The sequence below is a fragment of the Mesoplodon mirus genome (assembly GCF_964341445.2).
Source record: "Mesoplodon mirus genome assembly, chromosome: 3".
Taxonomy (NCBI): Eukaryota; Metazoa; Chordata; class Mammalia; order Artiodactyla; family Ziphiidae; genus Mesoplodon; species Mesoplodon mirus.
Genome location: NC_138978.1, coordinates 136,409,096 through 136,431,529, shown reverse-complemented (window position 1 = coordinate 136,431,529; position 22,434 = coordinate 136,409,096). Strand labels below are relative to the sequence as shown.

The window sequence follows — 22,434 nt, the reverse complement described above, 5'->3', positions numbered from 1 at the left end:
ACCTAAAATCCAGCCTATTCTTCAGGTATTGTTGGCAATCTGAAGAGAAACAAAGGCTAGGATACCAAAAGGGATTGGGTCAGTAGATTCATTCATTAGGACCCTGAGTACATTTCTACTAACTTAAATTATGCTTTCATTTGAATCAAACATTTTGGACTGCCTTCAGCTTAGTGCCAATTACTTATACATTTAAACACTCAAAGGATGAATTCCATACTTTTCCCCAAGCGAGGCACAAGGTTGTCAGTATTCTCGTGTGCTAACGAGTAAGCAAGGCCAATTTCTATAACCTAACTATAGGACTTCTGGGTACGTAAACTTTTTCTCATATGCCCAGTTCCCTATTTTCTTAGAAAATCCAATTTGCTCTGGGATTTCAAATACCACAGGCTCTTGTTTTTGTCACAACAAATGAACTATTTTATTCTGTAGATTCTTAAAAAGAAATTCAATGAATCTTTGCTCACTGCTAGCTTTTTGAGATCTCTCCCAATATCTCTTTGATCAAGCTTTTCCACCCACTCTGGAATAATCCAGGGGTAATTAGAACTTCTTACCTTCTTTAGCCCAAAAGGAGCCAATTCATCACAAGCTGTCATGGATTCTGATTCTAAATTACCAAGAGCCCCATTACTAACAGAGGCAGGGAATCTTCTTTGCAATTAAAGTGACTGATTTCTTTGCAGACGCAGTAGCATTTCACTTTTTAATTATGTTCATTCGGATCAAATGTGAGAAAATTCTTCCTCATTTTATTTTCCATCCAAAGGACACGATACAACAAACATTAATCCCAGAGTGATACAAGGCCAGACCTGCAAGGGCCTTAGGTGGAGCTGGACATCTATCAATGGGTCTTGTCCATTTTACAGGGTCTTAGTGGCTCCTTAAGCTCCAAAGGGGAGAAAAGGGACTAATTATTTGTTACATCACATACTTCACATAAGGGCTGGCCAAACCTTCCAGCATCTGCTAAGTTGTGATGAGACAGCATTAGACGTTTAGATAAACATAGACTAGCGCCGAACAGAACAATTTTGTTTCTTGTGCAGGCAAAGAACAGAGCCACAGTGCTGGGGATAAAGCAGTGTGTGCAGGTAAACATAAGCAACGAGGGAACACATCTGTTTTTTCTCACTTAGGTGGTATTAACAGGGTTATGTGTTGTCAAATTTTGAAAGAGAAAAATAAACAAAAACAGTTTGGGAGAAGAAGGAGGACACTCCGGAGGATCTGAAGGATCTGAAGGAACGTGAGGCCACCAAGGCTTACACAGATTTCCCAAGGCCTGAAAGACACCTGCCTGTCCACTTTGCTTTTAACCTTAAAGACTGGCCAGTTGTGGCTCCCGCAGCCTGTAGACCCGGGGCCTGCATCCTTGTCTCCCCTTCCCCACTCTCCACGTGGTCAGCAGACTGGCGTCCGTTCACTCACTTGAGACATTCAAAGGTCAAGGTTTTCGCTCAATGAGTATCTTCCAGCGATCTGTGCTCCAGACAACAGTGACTACCCTTTGTCCTGGTATGAATGCAGTTGCTCGCCGTTTTCCAAACACTTTCACACATATGTAAAGAAGAGCCTGGGAGCCCTCCAAGATTTTAAATTTTAGTTAAAAAATGAAATTATATAGTAAGCTCTTGAAAAATGAAAACATCCACGTATGTGAGATTGTACCTCTGCCTTTACTGCAGGCTGTTTGCAAAATTCAGGAAGCCCTGCCTTTCCATTCATTAAACACATAGTCGTTGAGCACCTCCTAAGGGCAAGGCAGGATGCCAGGTGATGGAGGTGGAGAAACAGGGCTTGTTCCTTGCTCCGATGGGGAAGGCACGTAAGCAGACACCCTCGGCACAGGAAAACACAGAATGGAGGTGCTGTGATGGGATAAAAGGGTCACGCTTATAAGAACAAAGGAAAAGCGCATCCTTCCAATGCAGGAGACACAAACAAGCTCAGGAGGTTGGCAGGTGTCTTGAAGGAACATCAGTCTTGCTGAGGGGGGGCAGAAACTCCAGGCTTACCCGACGTAGCACGGGCATATATGCTCGCCACATTCCAAGAACCAGAAACACAAGAAAGAAGAAGCCAGACCAGACACCACAAAGCTGTGACCGTTGGGCTCAGAAGTCTGGGATTTTTATGAACCAAGGAGGAGCATGAAGGGGAAGTGACGGTCCAGCTGGCGGTGCTGGTAGGGGCAGGTGGGGGCAGATGAGGCTGCTGAAATGATCCACTGAGGGCTGACAGAGCTGGCTGTGGCAATGGGAATGGAAATAAGTGGAGATTCAAGAGATTTGGGGCCGGTACAAACCACAGGGACTTGGAACCATCATATGAATGGATGAGGAAGTAGGCAAAATAGACTCTGAGCACTATTATATCTGAACACTTGGATGGCGTCCATGGACTGGCCGGCTTTTGCTGTTGAAACATTTACTGTGTTTAAACAGTCACATCCTGCACTGAGCCCTTGTTTTAAGCTCTTCAAACATCCCTGAGATAAGTGGGGGAGTTATTTCAATCCTCCTTTTTACAGATGAGAGAACCATGACTGGCAAGGTTTAGCCCTAAGCAGGAAACCCAACTAACCCAACTAATTGGTGCAGAGCTGGGACGAAAGATCAGTGTAGTCCTCATTACACAATCCAGCGAAACACAAAGATGGCTCAAAACTGTCCTAGTGGCATGTTTCCAGCCTAAGTGGGACAAAGTTCATACAACTTTATATCGTGAGCTGTGTTGTAAGGTGGTCTGTTGATAACGTCCATTCCAAAAGCCAACGGAAAGCTACCAGTACGCTGAATCATTAAAAACATGGAGGTACAGGACTCAAGTCTTACACGGTTCTGAAAAAAATACCCTTCACAGATGCTATTTTTAGACTCAAGTTTTCCCAGCATAAAGTTTTTAAAAGAACAATCCATCTAAAAAGCATGTAAAGAAATTCATTGACAAAGGTTTAGATGTTTTAGGACTTTAATGTCCTTCACACGGTCAACATAAAACACTGACAATGGATGAACAATAGGGGAAAAGACTATTCAGCAAAGATCTTCCTTCTTCGGCATCACTGGTCAAACACCAGAAGGAGAACGATCACGTGAAGCAACAGTAAGGGAATTTAACACAGATTTTTAGTTTAACAGCATAACTGAAAAACAAAACCAACCAACCAACCAACCAACCGATCTTCTACCCACTGAAAGGAAAGGAAAAGTGAATCAGGGAGCTTCCAAATCTTGTGAAGCAGCTTAAAAAGGGAGAGGGGAGGGGGAAGGGGAGGCACACGACTGTTGAGAACCTAACACTCTAATGCACAAGGTCAAGGATCCTAACAAATTCTCAAAGTCTCAACATATACCAACAAGAACCGTATTATTAGAAATATAAAGGCACAGAGATATAAATGCATAGATATATAAACTATTTGGTAGTAAAAACAGACCTTGCTATACAAACATATAGTAAGTCACTTCTACCGCTTTATGAGAACAACCGTATAAAGAAAGGATCCAGAAGACCCCACTGCTGTCATCTTGCAAAGGATCAAAATTCAGCACCTAGAGGGCCCCACCCACCCTCCATGCTGTGTGTCTGTGTTTCTCTAAAAATAATAACCTGCAATTGGCATATAATTAAACCCATAGGCAGCTTTGAATATGAGATCTAGGCAGAAAAAGTAGCAGCAAAGACAACAGTGGCTGGCATTTGGTAGAAAAGTAAGAGAAGACTTTTTAAAAGCTTCCAGTTCAAGTCAGAATTAAGGTTAAGTTTCAACAGCTTGGGATAGCTGTGGATGCTTTTGTGTTCTCTGAAAAAAGAAGAAAATCTATCATAAGTATGTTCATTCGAAAAACATACTGTGTTTTTTAGCCATGCCCAGGTGACTTTCAATTTTGTACACTGTTCAAGGGCAGAGTGTATATTAGTTAGGATGTGCTCATAGCTGGTGCATCTCCAAAAAATGCTTCATGAAGGCTGCCAGCTTCTGACATCTTCGATGGTGACAGCATTACACAGAGAGGCCTGAATGCCTCCCACGGACCCAGAAGAACCACCGATGCAGCCGTTAAGAACAGGAGCATCTGGTTGAGCATCAGGATGACCCTCCTTCCCGTCACCAGCTCCTGCGAGAGTCACGGCCCCTGAGGCCGTCGTGTCCAACCTCCCACCTGAAAGCCCCTGCAGGTGGCCAGGAGCGTCACACATCTCAGTCATTAGAAAATTCCTTTCCAACGGCAGTGAAGGACCGTCATGCTCACAGGTAACCTAGGTTAGCTCAACTCTTCAATGAGCCTGCTGTGCAGGGGGCAGGGAGCGGGCAGCTATTCTCATGCGTGAAAACATACATCTTCCATGGAGCTCACAGAATTAACTACTCTCTCTGATGTTCAGGGGAGCAACAGTGTCTGTTCTTACACTGAACAGGCTTGTGCCAGCTGCACTAGAGATGGGATGGCACCCTTTGTGCTGTCAGAGCAGAGACTTTCAAAGGAAATTTTGACCAAAGCTCCCAGAAGGTGTGCCCCCCCCGCCCCATGCTCTCGGCCATGGAATCATGCTAAGGGGCCTGTAAGCAGCAGCAGGAGCACCCCCGTAACAAACGGTCTTTCCCAACTAGTTACAATAACTGCTACTCCAGGATGGACAGCCTCCTAGATGTGTCTCCTTCAGCGTCTGAAAACTAAACCAATTCTCTGACAAGCTTCTGGATGGGACACGTACTCACCACCTATGCCCTTTCAGGGAGATCATAGTGAGTTCAAGAGCTCTGTCGAGAAATCTTTTTTCTAAAGCGTCATCTCCTTTGGTGTTGACAATGCGGAATGGAATATTCATCTTGCTTCTATCCTGGGCCTGCACTGGACATCTGAAAAACATGTTTTTTCTTCCAGCTATTTTTCTGCAATGTGCAACTGCCATTAACAAAGCAACAGAAAAGTTTTAAAAACCATTTTCCAGATGCAAACAAGAGATTAAAAAAAAGATCTGTGCCAGCACATTTATCATTTACTTAGGGAGATCACTCTTGCATATGGAACAGTGAGTTAACATTCTCTTATACGACTCATACTTAATTTCCAAGAGCCTCAGTTTCCTCATCTGAATATTAGCAATAATAATAATATCTCCATTTCATACTAGTTATGACAGTTCAGTGGTACAACATAGATGAAGCTTTCAACCCATGGCAGCCACACAGCAATGTGAATGACCCTTTCTCTACAAGGCTGCAGAGAAAAAAAATAAGTTGGTCCGAATAGTGGCAGTAAGATTTAAAAATAATGAGCAGCAGCTTTCAAAGCACTTAAAACACTGTGTTGTCCCAAGCTGTGTGACCTTGAACAAGTTACTAAATCTCTCTGTTGTGCCTCTCTGATGTGAGGACTAAATGGCCACAAATTCTCTGCAGCCCTCCCAGCAAGAGGTGGGGTCTAGTGCTCCACACCTTTTGAATCTGGGCTGGCCTTGTGGACTTGCTTTGACCAAGAGACTGCAACAAGAGTGATGCTGTGCAACTTCCAAGCTGAGGCCTCAAGGGGCATGAGGCTTCTATACCTGCCCTCTTAAAACATCACTGCCATGGAAGCAAGCCCGAGCTAGCCTGCTGGAAATAACAGGCCCAGCCCACAGCCAGCACCAGCTGCCAGACAGATGAGGGGGGCCATTTAGACTCTAGGTGGATCACCAGATGACTTTGGTTGAATAAGTGATCTCAGATGAGACCAGCAGAAGAAACCACCCCACTGAGCCCAGCCCCACCTGCTGACTGAAAAGAATCCTGAGAAAAAGAAATGGCTGTGGTTTTCAGTCACAGTCTTGAAGTGTTCTATGATGCAAAAGTAGGTAACTGATAGAATTTAGAACAGCATCTGGAACACATTCAATGCTATGTAAATATCAATTGAAGTCAACAGAGTTGTCTTTTCATTCTCCGCACCTTGCACAGGGATCATACAGACTCTCAAAAATGAATGGGTCAAGTTTCATCTAGGATACGTTAGTATTGGACTTCAGTTTCTGATTTGGAGAGTGAGCAAGCCAAAATTATCTTCCACTGACAACCAAAGGAGACAAACAGAAGAAGAGCTGACATGCTATTCTGGATTACAAGGAAAATATGTCATAACTCTCTCCATTTTCTCAAGCACATCCTATTTTATTCTTCCACTTCTACAGGGTGGGATTCATTAAAAGTAAACAGCAAAGAAAAGCAGTGTGAGGAAGCCCCCATTAAAAGCTATGCTCGGCCCTCAGGGCACACACATAATTCCTGTTAAAGTTAATAGGAGTCAAGTGCACGTCGACAGACAGAAGAGACGCAAGCAGGGAAACCAAGTATCCGGTAATAGGCTTTGAGCCTGAATTCTGGGCCCCCCTTTGCACAGGTAGTAGGTATCCTGGTTGACACTGACGTTAAAAATGTAGTGTCTACCCTCTTTGATATTCTGCTGCCTCAGGCTCCCCAGGTGACAGTCCAATTATAGAGCTGGAGCAGCAAGAAGGACACGTGATTTAAGGGGAAAAAATATTAAAAGGGGGAAGAATTAAGAACCTGGATTTACAAAGAATCTGTCTTTACAGTCGTCCCCCACACATTTACCCATCCTACTGTGAACGTAGGTGGTATCCTGACAGCAACAATGTCATAACAACTAGAAATTGAAGATTAAATTTGCACGGTGCCTGAGAGTGTCCCTGCTGTGGGGCTGAGGGAAGGAAGAAAAAGATGAAGGGGAATCAGCTGCTCCCAACCTAGCAAGACGGCTGTGGAGAGAATTCAGATTCCACAGGATAAGCGCTGTGGAAGCACAGAGCTGAGCAAGTACCTCTGCCCAAGGGAAGGTTGAAGGTTTCAGCGGAAGGGAGGTGGGAAGGGTCAGGACAGGGGGAGACGAAGGAAGGGCATCTGGCAGAGAGCTGTCTCTGCCAAGGCACGGGGGACCGCAGCAAGTTCTCTGCAGCACCTGGGGTGCTGGGTGCCTGGCTGGGGGCAGGACTGCAGACCGCAGAGAGCCCTGAAGACACGCTCTCCTGGGAACTGGATCCATCGGATCCTGGAGCACGAGGAGCAATCAGGTCTGCACAACAAGGAGTTCTGCGTTGTAGAAAAAGCACTAGGACACAGGGGCTGGAGGGTGGGGACACTGGGGGAGAGGCCTGCTAGAAAGTTCCCACAAAGAACTTTCTAGGTCAACAGAATTAGGGCTCGTGATCAAGACAGGGACACTGGGGAGTTTCAAGCATGGGCAGTAAGTGAAAATGCCAATAAGGACCCAACGGTCATATAAATGAGTATAACAGGCCCAACGTGACAGACTCAGCACAAACCCCCTACGTTACCTGTTAACTGTGAGGGCCCGTTCTTTACTTCCACAGAGAAACAGTCTCCCTTTTGCTTGAAACATACGGCCCTCCCAGTCTGTTTCTCCCACTTTCAGAGACACGGGGATTATGAAATAAGACATCTGGATTTAAATCATCTTCCCACGTTCCAGTAAGGGCTCAAATTGTGTGTTTTAAGCCCTGTGAGCCACACCGAGCACTGCCGTGGGCTGTGCTGGGCCACCGCTCCCAGGAGTTATCACTAAATCCCACAGCAGGGGCAGGGCCTGTGGCCGAATGAGTTGGGGGCAGGGAGAAGGTGCCAGGCTGACAGGGGGGCCGGGTGGGTGTGGAAGCAGCAGGTAATCCTGGGACTACAAAGCTTCCAGGACAGAGTCTGAGCAGCACTCCCCAGGGAGTCTAGGACGGAAGCTGATAAGGATGGTTGTGACTGGAAAAGCGGTGCCACAGTCAGTCATAGAAATTTAGGAAATCCTGAATTAACAGGGCTACATGGGTTTCTGGACTCAACTTCCTAGAGCGTCTCAAGAGCTCCAGTGAATCGTGAACTCCCAAGAGGATAATTCATATAGGAACAGAGTTTTCCCCAAATGCATGTGGCTGAAAAACCCACTGCATCTCTGGGATGAGTATTCTAGAATGCCCACTGAGAAACCCCTGGACTTCCCGAGGTACCAGAGGGGTGTGTGTGAGGGGAAAGGCACCACCTCAGCGCAAAACAGCATCTCACAAAGGTGGTGATGGTTAGTAGGGCGCAAGAAAACCGCAGGCAGCTGGCAAGCGATGACAAGACGCTCGTTTCAGTGGTGTCTGCTCCAAAAGACAAACCAGAAACAAGAAGGGCGCGAAGAGTGCATCCTGAGGTGAGAGAAGCCCACAAAACAGTCACTAGGCCTCTCCTGACTGCCTAACTTTTAAATAAAAAATTAACTCTAAATTTGCACACGATTAGGAAAACTAGAGTAAAAATATAAAGATCTATTCCCTTCCATAGAGGTGGTTGCCAATAACAGTCTTTTGTGCATTTTCAGGATCAGATACACAAATGTGTATACGTGTATATATGCGTGTTTCCGTATGTACATACATACATACATAGTATTTACAAATACAAACACTGTGGGTTTCTAAGTGGAATCATAGAAATGTCCTTTTCTACACCTGCTCTTTTTCCTTTTGACCTCACGACGTATCAGGTCATCTTCCCAGTTTGCTCACAGACCTTCCCCGTTCTCCACACACACGTTACTCCATACCACGGATGGATCCTAATTTCCTTCATCAGACCCCTCCCGAAGGACATCCGGGTTGTCTCTAGATTTTCCCCATTATGTCAGTATCCCTCATTGGACTTGCGGGTGCCTGATTTTATGCACACTTCTGTGCAAGGCAGAGTACTGGCAGAGGGCAGGTGCCTAGAAGTAAAAGTCTTTGGTCAAAGAGCAAGAGAGTTTTGAACTTTGATGGACACTGCAAACCTCACTCCAAAATTGAACACATTTATTATACTTAACATAGGCAAAGTGTGTTTGTTCCCTCGTCTACACCAGATGTTATCAGTCTTTAGAATTTCTGCCCATCAGAGGGGAAGAAAATCCCATGGTTTTAATCTGCATTTCCTAAAGAAGTTGGCCCCTCTTCAACTGTCTAGTAGCCAGCTGTGTTTCTTCTGAGTTGTTTGCTCATACAGGTAGAAACCACCCCCTGCCTTTTGAAAATTTGCTTATCCTTTTTCATTTATTTGTGGGTTCTTCTCTATATCAACAGTAACCTTTATATGTTAATACACTACCCAACTTTGGTGTCTGTCATTTTGTTTTGTTTACGTCTTGAACTGTAGAAAAGTTTTAAATTTTCATGGAATTAAATATCTTTTACTTTATGGCTTCTGAGTTTTATGGCTTACTTAGGAAGGCTTCTGTACTCCCTACACTTACACAGAAATTCTCTCCTGTATTTTATATTTGCTTCTTGCATTTAGTTGCCTTTGCATCTTTTTGACTGACTAGAATTTGTGTATGCTGTGATGCAAATATCTAATTTCTGTTTAAATGAATTATCAATGCTTCAATCAATCAATTAGACAAAGTCAAGTTAGACTGTAAAATTGTCTAAGTTAAAATACAATTCTCAAGTAAACAGGGACCTGTTTCTGGACTTCTCCTCCGATCTCTGTTTCCCTCTGCCAGTGGCTTTATATGTTAATAGATCGTATGTTAACATTACATTTTATTAATGTTAACATATATGTTTAAAATGTTTCATCTATCCTTTTGCACTAACTTTTTCAGGAGAACACTGAACTGGCTTCTAGATATTTACTAATTTTTGTGACTATTGCAAATGGGATCTTTCCTTGTTTTTCAGTGTTATTTCTGGCTTATGGGAAAGTAACTGACTTCTACATACTTAGACACAACTGATCACAATTCTGAACATGATCATTTCTAGTTTTTCCACTGATTGCTGCATTTTGAAAAAACAGTCATTATCATCTGTGATTTTTGTTGTTTCCTTAGTAAAGGCTCTGGAAACAGCCCCCCCCACCAATCTCCCCATGTTCTTATCCTGCCTGATCCCACTTCCCCGCTGCACCTGACCCTAACCTGTCTGCACTGCTGTAAAACACTGTCTGTTCACAGGGTTCTGATGACAATAAAAGGTATTCATATCTGTAAAGTGCCAAGGGCTCTGCCTACTTTATTTTATTTTGGGGTTGTCAACAGACACATCACATGCTTCCCTCTTTCCTAAGGCCTGGACCCCACATGAAAGGGAGAAAAGGTGACCTCGTATCTGGATATGGATTTTGTCACTTCAAGAGCTTTATCATATTAAAATTAATATCTAATAAATATTAAACACTATGTGTCAGGAACATCCTAGGTACGTTCCATAAGAACCACAAATAATATTAATAGCTAACTGTTAAGGAAGTAATTAACCATTAAGGAATAACCATTAAAGCTGTTTTAATTTTAGCACACCAGAAAATATAAGGGGTATAAGTTCTAGTGGCATTAAAAAAAAGAAAGAGGGCTTCCATGGTGGCGCAGTGGTTGACAGTCCGCCTGCCGATGCAGGGGACACGGGTTCGTGCCCCGGTCTGGGAGGATCCCACATGCCGCGGAGCTGCTGGGCTGGTGAGCCATGGCCGCTGAGCCTGCACGTCCGGAGCTTGTGCTCCACAACAGTGAGAGGCCCGCGTACCGCAAAAAAAAAAAAAAAGAAAAAAAGAGTTACCAATTCTAATAGTAGCTTTTCCTTTTCGACCACTTTCCAAAATTATAGTTCTCTTTTTCTGTCTAGAAGCTTTGGATGGTTCCTTCACCGATGGAGAAGTTATCCACTGGTACTGAGAGAGAAATGATAAATATGCCATTTAAGTTACAGGTAATTTAGGAGGGTTTGATCTTCATTAGAAATTAAGATATTTTAAGTTAATAAAAGGTCTTCAATCTGCATTTCTGGGAAGCTAAATTAAAGCATCACACAACATTTTCAAAGACAGAAAAGCCATTTCATTTGACTAAAAACTTAGTTTTAAGATGGCAGAAAGTACCTTGATAATTTTCTTTTAAGAAGGAAAGAAAAACAAGCCATTAAAGAGAAATTCTTCCGAGAGAATTAAAACATGTTATATACCTCTGACTTGGCACTCCTTCCATTCTGGAGACCTTTTTTGGTAACTGCTTTCAGCACAGAATGATTTAAAGTAAAATAAATTGAAATTAGAGTAATTATTTCCCAATGAGTGGCTATTTCCATTTAAAACCAAAAGCCAACTAATTATTGCTTTTCCCATAAAATTAAATATGAAATCTACATTATGTAATTATACACTTATTTCCCCCTTTGTGTATTCTAATTTCTTCCTCAAAAACCTAAGATGCCATCTTGCAGACTGCCCCCAGTGGCTACTATTTTGGCAGCAGCAAAGGTCAGCTTTAAACATTTTGCATCTAAAGTGGCTTTAGATACCTTTGGATAGAAAGTACAGTCTGAGCACCATCCAGACGCTTAGATACCTAAAGGGCATCCAAGATAACAAACCAAAGTCCTGATAGTCCCTCAAAAGCTGCTCCTCCCATCAGCCCCCTTCTTCTAAGTGATACCACCCAGTTGCACACATAATCATCAACGACTTGTCTCCTTGTTACTATTTCCTTCATACCCCACATCTAATCTATCTGCAGGTCTTGATAGCTACACCCTCAAAACACAACCTGAATTCAACCACTTTTCACTTGCTCCAAACTTCCAACCTAACCTAGGCCATAAACGTCTCTTATTTGGAGCACTGTGACAGTCTCCTAACTGGTCTCCCTGTTTCTCTTCTTTATCCTCCCAAGTCCATTCTCTATACCAGGTCACCTTATTGAGATACTATTTGGATCATGCCTTTTTCCAGTTCAAACCCCTCTACTCATTTAGAATAATCCACATCTTCACTCTGGCCTTCAAGATTTTACAGGAGCAGACCCCTGGCTAGCTCCTTGACCTCATGTCATACCACACTCTTCTTCACTCGGTACTCTGGCCATGTTGGCCTCCTTGCTTTTCCTTAAATACTCCACCCACCTACATGCCTGCATACTCATTGCCTCCTTGTCCTGGAATGTGCTTACTCCAGTTCTTCCATGGCTTGCTCCTCTCTTCATTCATGTCTCTGTTCAAATGCCACTTCTCCAGTGAAGCTGTCCCCTAACAAACCTATCCAATGGCGTCCTACCTGCTCTCCCTCGCTCTCCTTACTTTAAGATATTTTTGCACTTCCTACCCTCTAAAATTATATTACTTATCTGTTTACTCATTTCTATCTGAACTCCCTCACTCTCCTTACTTTAAGATATTTTTGCACTTCCTACTCTCTAAAATTATATTACTTATCTGTTTACTCATTTCTATCTGAACTCCTTCACTAGAATGTAAGCTCCACGAGGGCAAGACTTTTGTCTGTCTGGTTCACTGCTTTATCCCTAGTGCCTAAACCCATATCTGGCACACAGAAGATATTTTAAAAATTGCTTGTGATTCTGACAAATGAATAAAGTGCTCCTGGCAAGAATTCAGAGGTTGCACAGGAAAGAAAGAATGCTCTTGGTGGAAGTAGGCTTAGTACCTAGGTTCACCTCTATTCAGAGTAGAGATAAGAACAATTTACAAGTAAAATTCACTTTAGTTAGTACATTATCTGCTAAAAACATAAGGGAAGTGCAACACTAGAAAAGTACAGTTGAAGCTTGAACAACATGGGTTTGAACCTCGCGGGTCCATTGACACACGCATATTTTTCAATAAATATGTACTATCGTCCTACACGATCCAAGGTTGGTTGAATCCACAGATGTGGAACCACTGACTATAAACTTATACCCAGATTTTCAACTGCGTAGGGGTCGGCACCCCTAACCCCACGTTGTTCAAGGGCCAACTGTGTGTGATGAGGAAAGTTAAACACATTAAATTTTAAAAAACTGTCAATACGTGAACAAATTCTTTTTGTTTTGCTACGTGTTTATCAATTTCAAAAAAGTGACCACATACCAACAAGTGGATTTTTTCTTATATCCAGAACGAGCAGAGTTCTGTTGGTTTCAAGGGCCTTTAGTAAAGCCTTTGCTCCTTCACTGGTGAGGCCACACTGCTGCAGGTCAAGTGCTTTCGATGAAAGACAAAGGTCACTTCCTAACTCTACAGATTTAACATATAGACAACTCTCATTTTCTCACGTGTGGAAGAGTCCTGCACAAGACAAGTCATGGCAGGTTTGTAATTTTGGGTATGGAAAAAAACAGAAACGTATATGCACACACATAATGCATAATCCAATTTAAAAACCTCTTCTTGAATGTGCAATGATAACCCTGGCTTTAGTATCAATAAATCATCCAACATATTTTACAATTACAGAACTGAAGAATAACTGTATATAACGTATGAGCAAAAAGCATCACAAAATGAATCTCAGTTCATAATTAGCAAGGGCGGCAGAGGCATGTAAACCTCACAAGCAAAACCTGGTGGAGCTCAGAAATGCACTGCATTCTTTTGATCATGATCTTCAGCTCCAAATCACACTTGAAACTAGCTAAAAGGGGAAAACAAAATAGGAGAAATGTAATAACTGTTAGTTTTAGAGGAAAAAAGGACAAGTCTAAGAGGATACAAATAATAACAAATTCAAACAATGTGTGAATAGAGAGTACATAGTAAAAACCTATCATGAAAGTATGATGGTCAAGAACTCTCTCCATAAAAAGTCAGACAAAAACCAGAAACACTGAACATGAATTCTAGTAGTTCTGGGGCTGAACAACCTACTCATTTAAACCAAAGGGATCATCACCAAAGCACAGGTATTAAAAAATATTACATGAAAGGAAACTACGATGAGTCTTTTTTTTAAGTATTGTGTGGACCATCACATTAAAATAACTGGAGTCTTTCAACACCCCCATGACACACAGAAATAGCAAGTAAGACATACGGATCTGACAGGATATGATACAACCCTTACAAACTCTCACTACAGAAGAATGGACACAGGGTATAATTAACCAAATAGCCAAATTAATACAAACAGCCAGTAAACCTCACCAGTAAATCAAATGAATACAAAATAAAACAAAATGTAGTTATTTTCCTATCAGATTAAGCCAAGATTCTGTAAGAAAAGCCTTTAAATCATGTCTATACCCTTTTGATCCAACAACTCTCTTTCTAAGAATTTAACCAAAAGAAATAGTCAGAGATATAGGTAAGGATATATATCAGAGTACTATTTGTAACTGAAAACCTGGACAAAGCTTATATACAAGAATGGATAAGCTACGTGCACTGTGGCATATTCATATAATGAAATACTGAACAATCACAAAAAATGATGCAGGAGATGCAAATTTACTGACTTGCTAAAATGCTCATACTAAATTAATTGAAAAAAGTTATAAAATTTGGAGTAATCCCACTTGCATAGAAAATGGAGAGGTACTCATTTTTGTAGTTTTACATTTTTTTTACAAGTGCTACAAGCCACTGTTTGTGAGAGGCAGGCTTCACATCTACTGTTGGGGTGGACTATAAATTGGCATAGCATTTCTGGGTGGTAATTTGGCCATGTGTATCAAAAGTCTTAAAAATATGTCACACTTAGTCATTCCACTTGTAGTACCTTATTCTACAGAAGTAATCCCGATGGACACAGAGATGTATATACAACGTATTCACATTGTTTCTGACAGGGAAAAGCAAACTGTCTAAATCGAATTGCAAAGAATTGATTAAACTATGGGACATCAATACGACGCAATACTACATGATACATCATTAAGTGAAAAAAGCAGGAATATGAAATAGTAAGTATACTACAATTCTATTTTTGTAATCCCTAAGTGTACAAATATATTTGTAGAAAAAAAAGACTGAAAGTATATACACCAAAATGAACAGTGATTATGTCTGGGTATTAAAATTACGGGTAATTGTTCTCTTGTTACTCTGTATTTTCTATAAAGGATATATGCAACTCTTAGAGAAAGTTTAAAAGCAAAATAAAAGCTATCAGTAAAAGGAGGCTTTAAAAAAATCCTATCACAATAGTACCATGCCAAAAGCTAAGCATATTTCATATTAAAAATTCAATATTTTCAATTTTAGAATTTACCTCTAAGCCATAAATCCTCACTAAGAGATTCTGCCAAAGCACTTGCACCCAGGTCACCAATGAGCGTGTTGCAGTTCAGAGTGATACGCCTCAAACCAGCCATACAGTCAAGATCAGGTCTCCTGGAACGAAGACTCTCAGCCCAGGTTTCTTCATGCTTTCTGGTAGTCTGATATGTCAAAGACTTAATGGGATGAAATTAAGATGCCTGAATAAGGAAACAGGGTGTGCCTACTGAGTATGGCTTATTATGTCAGAGATTTACACACACACACATATCAAGCATATATGCCAGGAGCATCAACCTGAGAAATTCAACGGTCACTTCTGGTTTACGAGTCCAGTGACCCAGATTCTACTCGGTCAGTGATTAGATTCTAGCCACTGGATAGCCTGTTTCTGAACACTTATGTAAAGTTGGACAACTCAATTACAGTCTGTGAATTATTTTCCTTATCTTCTAAGTCAGGGAATTGGTTCTAAATTCTATCATTGCTGAGGCTCTAAATTTCATCATTCTGTCCTCCAATGCTCTCCAAACACCTGACTGGGCAAACCATAAGAAAACTTTTTAATATACATCTTATTTACTAACAAATTATATACACAAAGTTCCATACATATAATTTATGTACATGATAAACTACACAGATTTTTTAAAATAATACAAAGGTAAAAATGTTCTAATATTTTCTTTTCCTAAGTCCTAAGGCATTATTTTATTTTACTTATTTTTTATAAATATTTATTTATTTGTTTGTTTGGCTGTGCCAGGTCTTTAGTTGCAGCATGCCGGATATTTTAGTTGGGGCATGTGGGCTCTTAGTTATGGCAGGCACGTGGGATCTAGCTCCTGAGCAGGGATCGAACCCAAGCCCCCGGCATTGGGAGCACATAGTGTTAACTGCTGGACCGCCAGGGAAGTCTCAAGCATTATTTTAAAAACTATATTTACAAAATGTATATCTCACATGCTACCTAGGGTATGCACACAAGCTTTAGAGGCCTGGACTATGCACAGCCAGTTTGATGTGCCTTGGAAAAATAATGGTTTGACATTTAAGCAAAAGTACTGTCTTAGAGACATTCAGTTCTTTATATTCATAAAGTAAATTGTGGTAACAGGGAACACTGACTGTAAATGAAAAAAGTCTTATTACATTCTTGAAAAAATAAAAGACTCAAAGTGCCTTTGTTACTCTAAAAGGAAAATCATTAGTGTCGTTTTTCTATTAACAATAACTTATCAAAGCTCCAAGGAGAAACAACAGCAATCACTTACACAGTGCTTAGTATGTGCCAGGCACGATTTATACAAATGAGTGCATTTACACCTCATAATGAGGCATAGAGGTTAAGTGATTTGCCCATGGTCACTAGCTATGAAATGGGAGAAAGGGAATTTGAACCTAGGCCACTTGGCTTCGGCACCCAAGTTCTTGACTGTTTTCTACCTCAGGGGTCAATGGACTTGCCCTGTATAGGCTCAAAGAATTTTTCAATTTTTAAAATCTAAATTTAAACATTTCCAGATTTGTGGGCTATACAGTTTCTGTTGCAACTACTCTGCCCCACTGGCGTAGGGTGAAAGTAGCCATAACTACCATGTAAACAATGGGTGCGACTATGTTCCAAAAAAACTTCCTTTACAAAACCAGGCAACAGGCTGCATCTGGCCTACCAGCCAGAGTTTACCTATCCCTGAGCTGCATCATCATACTATTAAAAAGCCTTCATATCAAATTATTAAATAACTTTAGGCCTAAATACAGTCATAATAACCACTGTAAAGTTTTAAGGTATTATTTTAAAAACTGTATTTACAAATTGCTGATGTACTGATTTTTATTAGTTTAAAAACTACAGCAGCTAATAAACACTTGATTCATTTAAGTCTTGAAGACTATAACCGCATAGTTTCTTCACAGTATTACAATAAACGTTTTCAGTAAAAAAAATACATAAAAGTATTATTAGGTATTATATATTAAATCTCTTATTTCTAAAATTAAGTGGACTATCTTTATTAAATGGTAGAATCCCAACCTGAAAAGTGGTCATATTCTTTCAGCAAAATGAAAGCTGCACTCACATGTATCAAAAGACAAAAATTAGGGCTTCCCTGGTGGCGCAGTGGTTGAGAGTCCGCCTGCCGATGCAGGGGACACGGGTTCGTGCCCCGGTCCGGGAAGATCCCACATGCCACGGAGGGGCTAGGCCCGTGAGCCATGGCCGCTGAGCCTGTGCGTCCGGAGCCTGTGCTCCGCGACGGGAGAGGCCACAACAGTACCGCAAAAAAAAAAAAAAAAAAAAAAAGACAAAAATTAACTGCCCTCTGTATCAATATATTAATGTGTTTCAATCACATATGTTTTCATGAAAGTTTAAACATAAAATCACCTTTAAGATCTAGGCCATGTGATCTGCTCCCTGCCATGTCAGAATACACCCCGTGAAGTTTACTTAACTTGTCTTAAGTGTGATAGAATTCTTTATACCTTGACAAATAACTAAAAGGAAAAAAAACCCACATACACAATAAGATGAAGAGCCTATACGTTTGTCAATCTTGACTTATTTGCTTTTCTTGAGTCAATTGGAGGTTTATAGCCACATTCTCAAAATCATTAACTACAATCTTCCCAAACAGGTAATTGACGAACAGATGCATTCTAAAACTTGTCAGTAACAAAGTGCTATTCCAGTTTACATCAACAGTTTAATTCTATTTAGATACTAAAACTGAATACACTGAATACTGCAAACTTTATTCCCAACCACTCAGCAAAGTACTACATACCTTTTCAGATATAGGAAAAAAAAAGAAAAAAAGAAAAAGCATAAGATTCTTCCTATTTTCATTTCCAAAGATACATCCCAATCTTAATGATCAATCAGTGATTTAAATGTCAACTATAAACCCAGTATTTTATTAGCTGCTATGCAGTATACTATACTAGAGCAATAGAAGAGAGAGGACCTCAAACCCTCTGTTCCCTCAAATTGAAAAGCAGGCTTCCTGACCCCTCCAGACCACTACTGGACACAGGGAAGGCACACGAATGTTTCAGGACCCCAACCAACAGTCACCTGCTTTGTGATTACTTCCATGACACACCCTCACCAACACCACTGAGTTTGCTGCTCCTACGGGATGTTATATGTATTTACTATTTTAACACATAACACAGTGCGTCATAATTATGATTGCAGATAGATGTTCTAACAATTTAAAGAGAATGATGACTTTTTTGCTCTTTACATCTTGCCATTTCCCTTCCCATAATATTTCTTGAAGAGAAACCATAAATATATAGACAAACACAAAACACAGAAAATATACAAAATGTGTGGTTTGTGGCTTAACACAAAGTTAAGTAAAATTAGTTCTGACAGTATCCAGAATGACAAAATGTCATGGTACAAATGAGAATGGACCAAGGTTTGAGCAGGTACAGGAGACAATCCAGGCATGAACAACACCAAGAAAAGGTAGACAGGAAGTAACATGGTGTGTAGGAAATCACGAGACCAGTCTGATGGGAAGAGACATAAACAAGACTGAAACTCACTTTCTAAACCTCCATCTCCAATTGGACAATTCGCAAGACACAGGTGCACCAAAGTGGCCAATTTATTCAATCCCTTTAATATGGAGGAAGAGTTTAAAATTTTACTGGTTTAATTTGCCCCAAAAGCAACTATCAAATGTTGGCAGGACACAATGAAGGCTTACCTTTGTTAACATAGTTAAGCCTCTCTCTCTCACAACTAGCCCACTTAGCTCCACGTTCCTTAGCGCACCCGATGCACTTACACAGCGTTTAAGAGCTTTACACAATTGGAAGGTCACATCTTTATTTCTTTTCGCAGGAACACGACTTCTGTAAACTTTATTTCTGCCAGAAGCTAAAGCAAAATTATTGTAAAATAAGTGATTTAAAACACACATTTTATCATCATTAAAAAGCATTAAAAAAAAAGCATCTGCTCTGTGCTAAGGATTAGAAACGACTCCTGCCCTTAAAGCCTTCATTAAGGAGGGACATGTGTAAACTGAAAATTTCAATCACATGAGATAAAGAAACATAACCTTTATGCACAGAGGCTCCTTTGGAGGCAGAATGTTATATCCAAGTGATGGCTTCATGATAACCCTGAAGCAGAATCTAGAAAGATGAGGCTATGCAGAGTTGGAGTAGGAGGTGCATTAACTGCAGAGGGAACATCTGTGAAAAGACACTCAAGCCTGACTCCTGCTGGGCACTGTAAATACTGCAGGTGGGGATGACTAAAGGCCAGGGGTCCAAGTGTGAGAAGAGACAGAAATGAAAGAGATGTTGGCCCAAGCAAGCCTGGGAGAAAGCATGGCTTGTATCCCACAGGTGGTGAGACCTGGGGCTACCACTGGCTGAGTAAGGGTGCCTCCACTGATTAGAAAAAGGCTCCCCGCTGCTGAAGGACCGACTAGATAAAGGGAGTGATCACAAAAAGCTCCCCTTCCTCAGGGCAAAGAGCCCTATGAGGCTTGGCCGCACACAGTTCAGACTACACGCCTCCGTGCAGAGCACACGCTGGGCGGCTACTATGCAGTAACTCTGTGTGGGCAAGCCATTAGCAGCATTATTTTAAGCACATCTTTTTATGTTAGAAGATCACTTAACCCGAGCAGGCGGATGAACTTAGAGGAACTGAATCCAGGGGCCGTGAACCACCCAGGAGTTTCTGCCATAGTCTGGGCCAAATGTAATATGGATGAAGAAGCAAATTTAGGAGGAGGCCAAAATTTACAAGACAGACCCACTGGATGCAAGACATAAAGAAAGTTCAGTGAAGGAACTCTGAAGAGAATGGGCTCTACAATAAATTTTTCTTATATTCAATGTAAAATATTAGGCAAAATTAAGTACAGTGGCCTTTAAGGTCCCTTCCAGCTCTAATTTCTTTTGATTTCTAACTTATTACTCTGATTAAGTAAAGTCCCTTCAGAGGTACAGAACAGTTCTTATACCTGAATGGGATGCAAAGAATAATCTGACTTCTCTTCACCAGGGGATGAGTTGAACTATCCTTGCAGAAGAGATAACAGATGGTGTGAACCCCAGATCCTGGAAAAGGTCCAGGCACACGATGAGTATTCAGCTTTTTGAAAACAAATGAACAATCATTTCCTCTCCTACATCTTCACACCCTTTCTCTGCTGGTTACTTTCTCACAGCTTATAAACATCCTCAAATATACCCACTTAAAAATCTCTCAGACCTATGATTCTTTGGATCTTCTTGTGGGTAACCTAAGTCTCTACCATGCCTTCAAACACCTGTCCTCCCAAAAAGCCCAGATCTGTACCTTGGGTCCAGACCCGTCTACCAGGCCCCTTTAAAGCACTGAAGATCAAGTAAGATCCTCTCGCCACCCCCAATCCCTTTCTACTGTGCTCTGTATCTCTCAAAAAGATGCAGCTGTAAACTGTCACCCACGCTTGCTGCCCTCCCTTTTCTAACTGGTCACCAGGCCCCACCCATTCTCTCTCAGATCTGCAAAATCCAGTCCCACCTTTTATAACTTAAGTGGGAACCTTAGATTACAATTCACCCTGCACCCAATCGAGTGCCTTGCACATGGATGTCCGAGTGAGTCTCTAAACCACAAGTCCATTTCACTGTTCTTTAGGGTTTCCCACAGCCTTCAGGATAAACATCTAAACTTCTGACAGGACAAACAAGGCCCCCTTCTCTTGGGCCCCACTAAGTTTCCAGTATCAACTCTCATTTCTTTCCCAAACCCTGAGTTCCAGTCCTATACCTTAGTTTTGCCATATTTTCTTATATTTCTCAAACTTTGACACACACTGCTCCCTCCTGCCACCCCAGGAGCTTCTACATATCCTTAGAAAGGATGGCACCTCCTCCAAGAAGCCTACCCTGAACTTTCCCTTCCAAGATTCTGTGCTCTGCAACGGGGAAAGGTGAGAGGGGGAAGGATACATTAGGAGTTTGGGATTAGCATATACACACGACTCTATATAAAACAGATAATCCACAAGGACCTACTGCATAGCACAGGGAACTCTACTCCATATCCTGTAACAAACTGTACGGGAAAAGAATCTGAAAAAGAATGGATACATGAATAACTAAACCACTTTGCTGTACACCTGAAACTAACACAATATTGTACATCAAATAACCTCAATATAAAATAATAATTAAATTAAAAAAAAAGATTCTATGCTCTGTAGCACCAGAACTCACTTCTTCCAGAGCACTGACTACTGTGCTTGTGTTTACCTGCCGCCCAGTAGAAGGGGAGATTACCTAGGGCAGAAGCATCGTCTCCAGCAGCCCTTGGTTCTGACAACTCATTCAAGTGCCAGGCTACTTGACACACATAACCTGCTTAATTAATTCTAAGAACCCACAGAAAGAGTGGTTTTTAATGTCATCTTACAAGTGTGGGGATTGCAGTTCAAAAGTAACCTGCCCAGGCCACAGACAGCATAAGCCCTGGAATTCAAACGCTAAACTGCCTTCACACCAGTGCTCTTTCCACTATATGATATGACTATTGAAAAAAATTTTTTTTTCCTGAACCCTGTTTGAATGGAAAGGAAATGAAGCTGGGATATATCCATTTCCTAATCGCTTTGGTGTGTACCAGGCAAAGTCATTCAACAGAGCAGGTAACATCTGTGCAACAATTAACGATGCTGCAAACTGTGCTAAGTGTTCTACTTTGTAGAGTCTAGAAGCATTAACACAGTGCATCCTTGTAACCACCACAGAGACTGGGACCTGTTAAGCCCACGCTATAGATGAGAACACTGAGACCTAGAAGCCTTAAGGCACTCGGCCGGGGTCACCGAGCCGGCAGGAGTCCTAGGCCGCACGCCCCGTCTACTGCACGCACACCCGGGCACTGGGCACTGGTTCTAGTGCCCACCCTCCACCTTGCACCATTGAAAACCCTGCTTCTCAGCGCCAACACGAGAGGCCCTGGAAGCGGGAAGTACAAACCTGTCTCGACAAGCCGTGCCTGGAAGAAGCTCTGGATACAGATCAGGGGCAGCGGGTGCTCAGGAGCGGCGCCCAGTGCACCCCGCGCAGGCGGTCGGCCTTAAGTCCAGCGGGGCGTCCCGCAGGGAAGCGCGCATGGAGGGCAGAGGCACCAAGTCCTGCAGCGCGCACAGGTCCTCAGAGCGCAGAAAGAAGTCGGCCGCGCTGTCCCGGCGCAGCTTCACCGAGTGATCATGGCCCGAGGACAGCCTCGGGGACGCTGGCTGCGGACACGATGGCCACACCCGCCTGGGGCCCCGGCCCCTCGGGCGCCCACCGCCCGGCGGCTGCGGCTGGACCGGCGTCGCAGCCGGAAGACATAGGGCCACTGGCCCCAGCTACGCCAACCCCCCCATGCCGCGC

The 22,434-nt window shown here is 42.1% G+C and overlaps 1 long non-coding RNA gene across 1 annotated transcript in view; it reads right to left on the bottom strand.

Annotated features, from left to right (window-relative positions):
- LOC309799861 overlaps window positions 1–22,132 on the bottom strand; it is a 110,960-nt gene extending 88,828 nt beyond the window's left edge. The window contains exon 1 of the long non-coding RNA XR_014293366.1: window positions 22,033–22,132. This is a non-coding gene — a long non-coding RNA (uncharacterized lncRNA). The remainder of the gene's footprint in view (window positions 1–22,032) is intronic.
- Window positions 22,133–22,434: the final 302 nt, after the last annotated feature.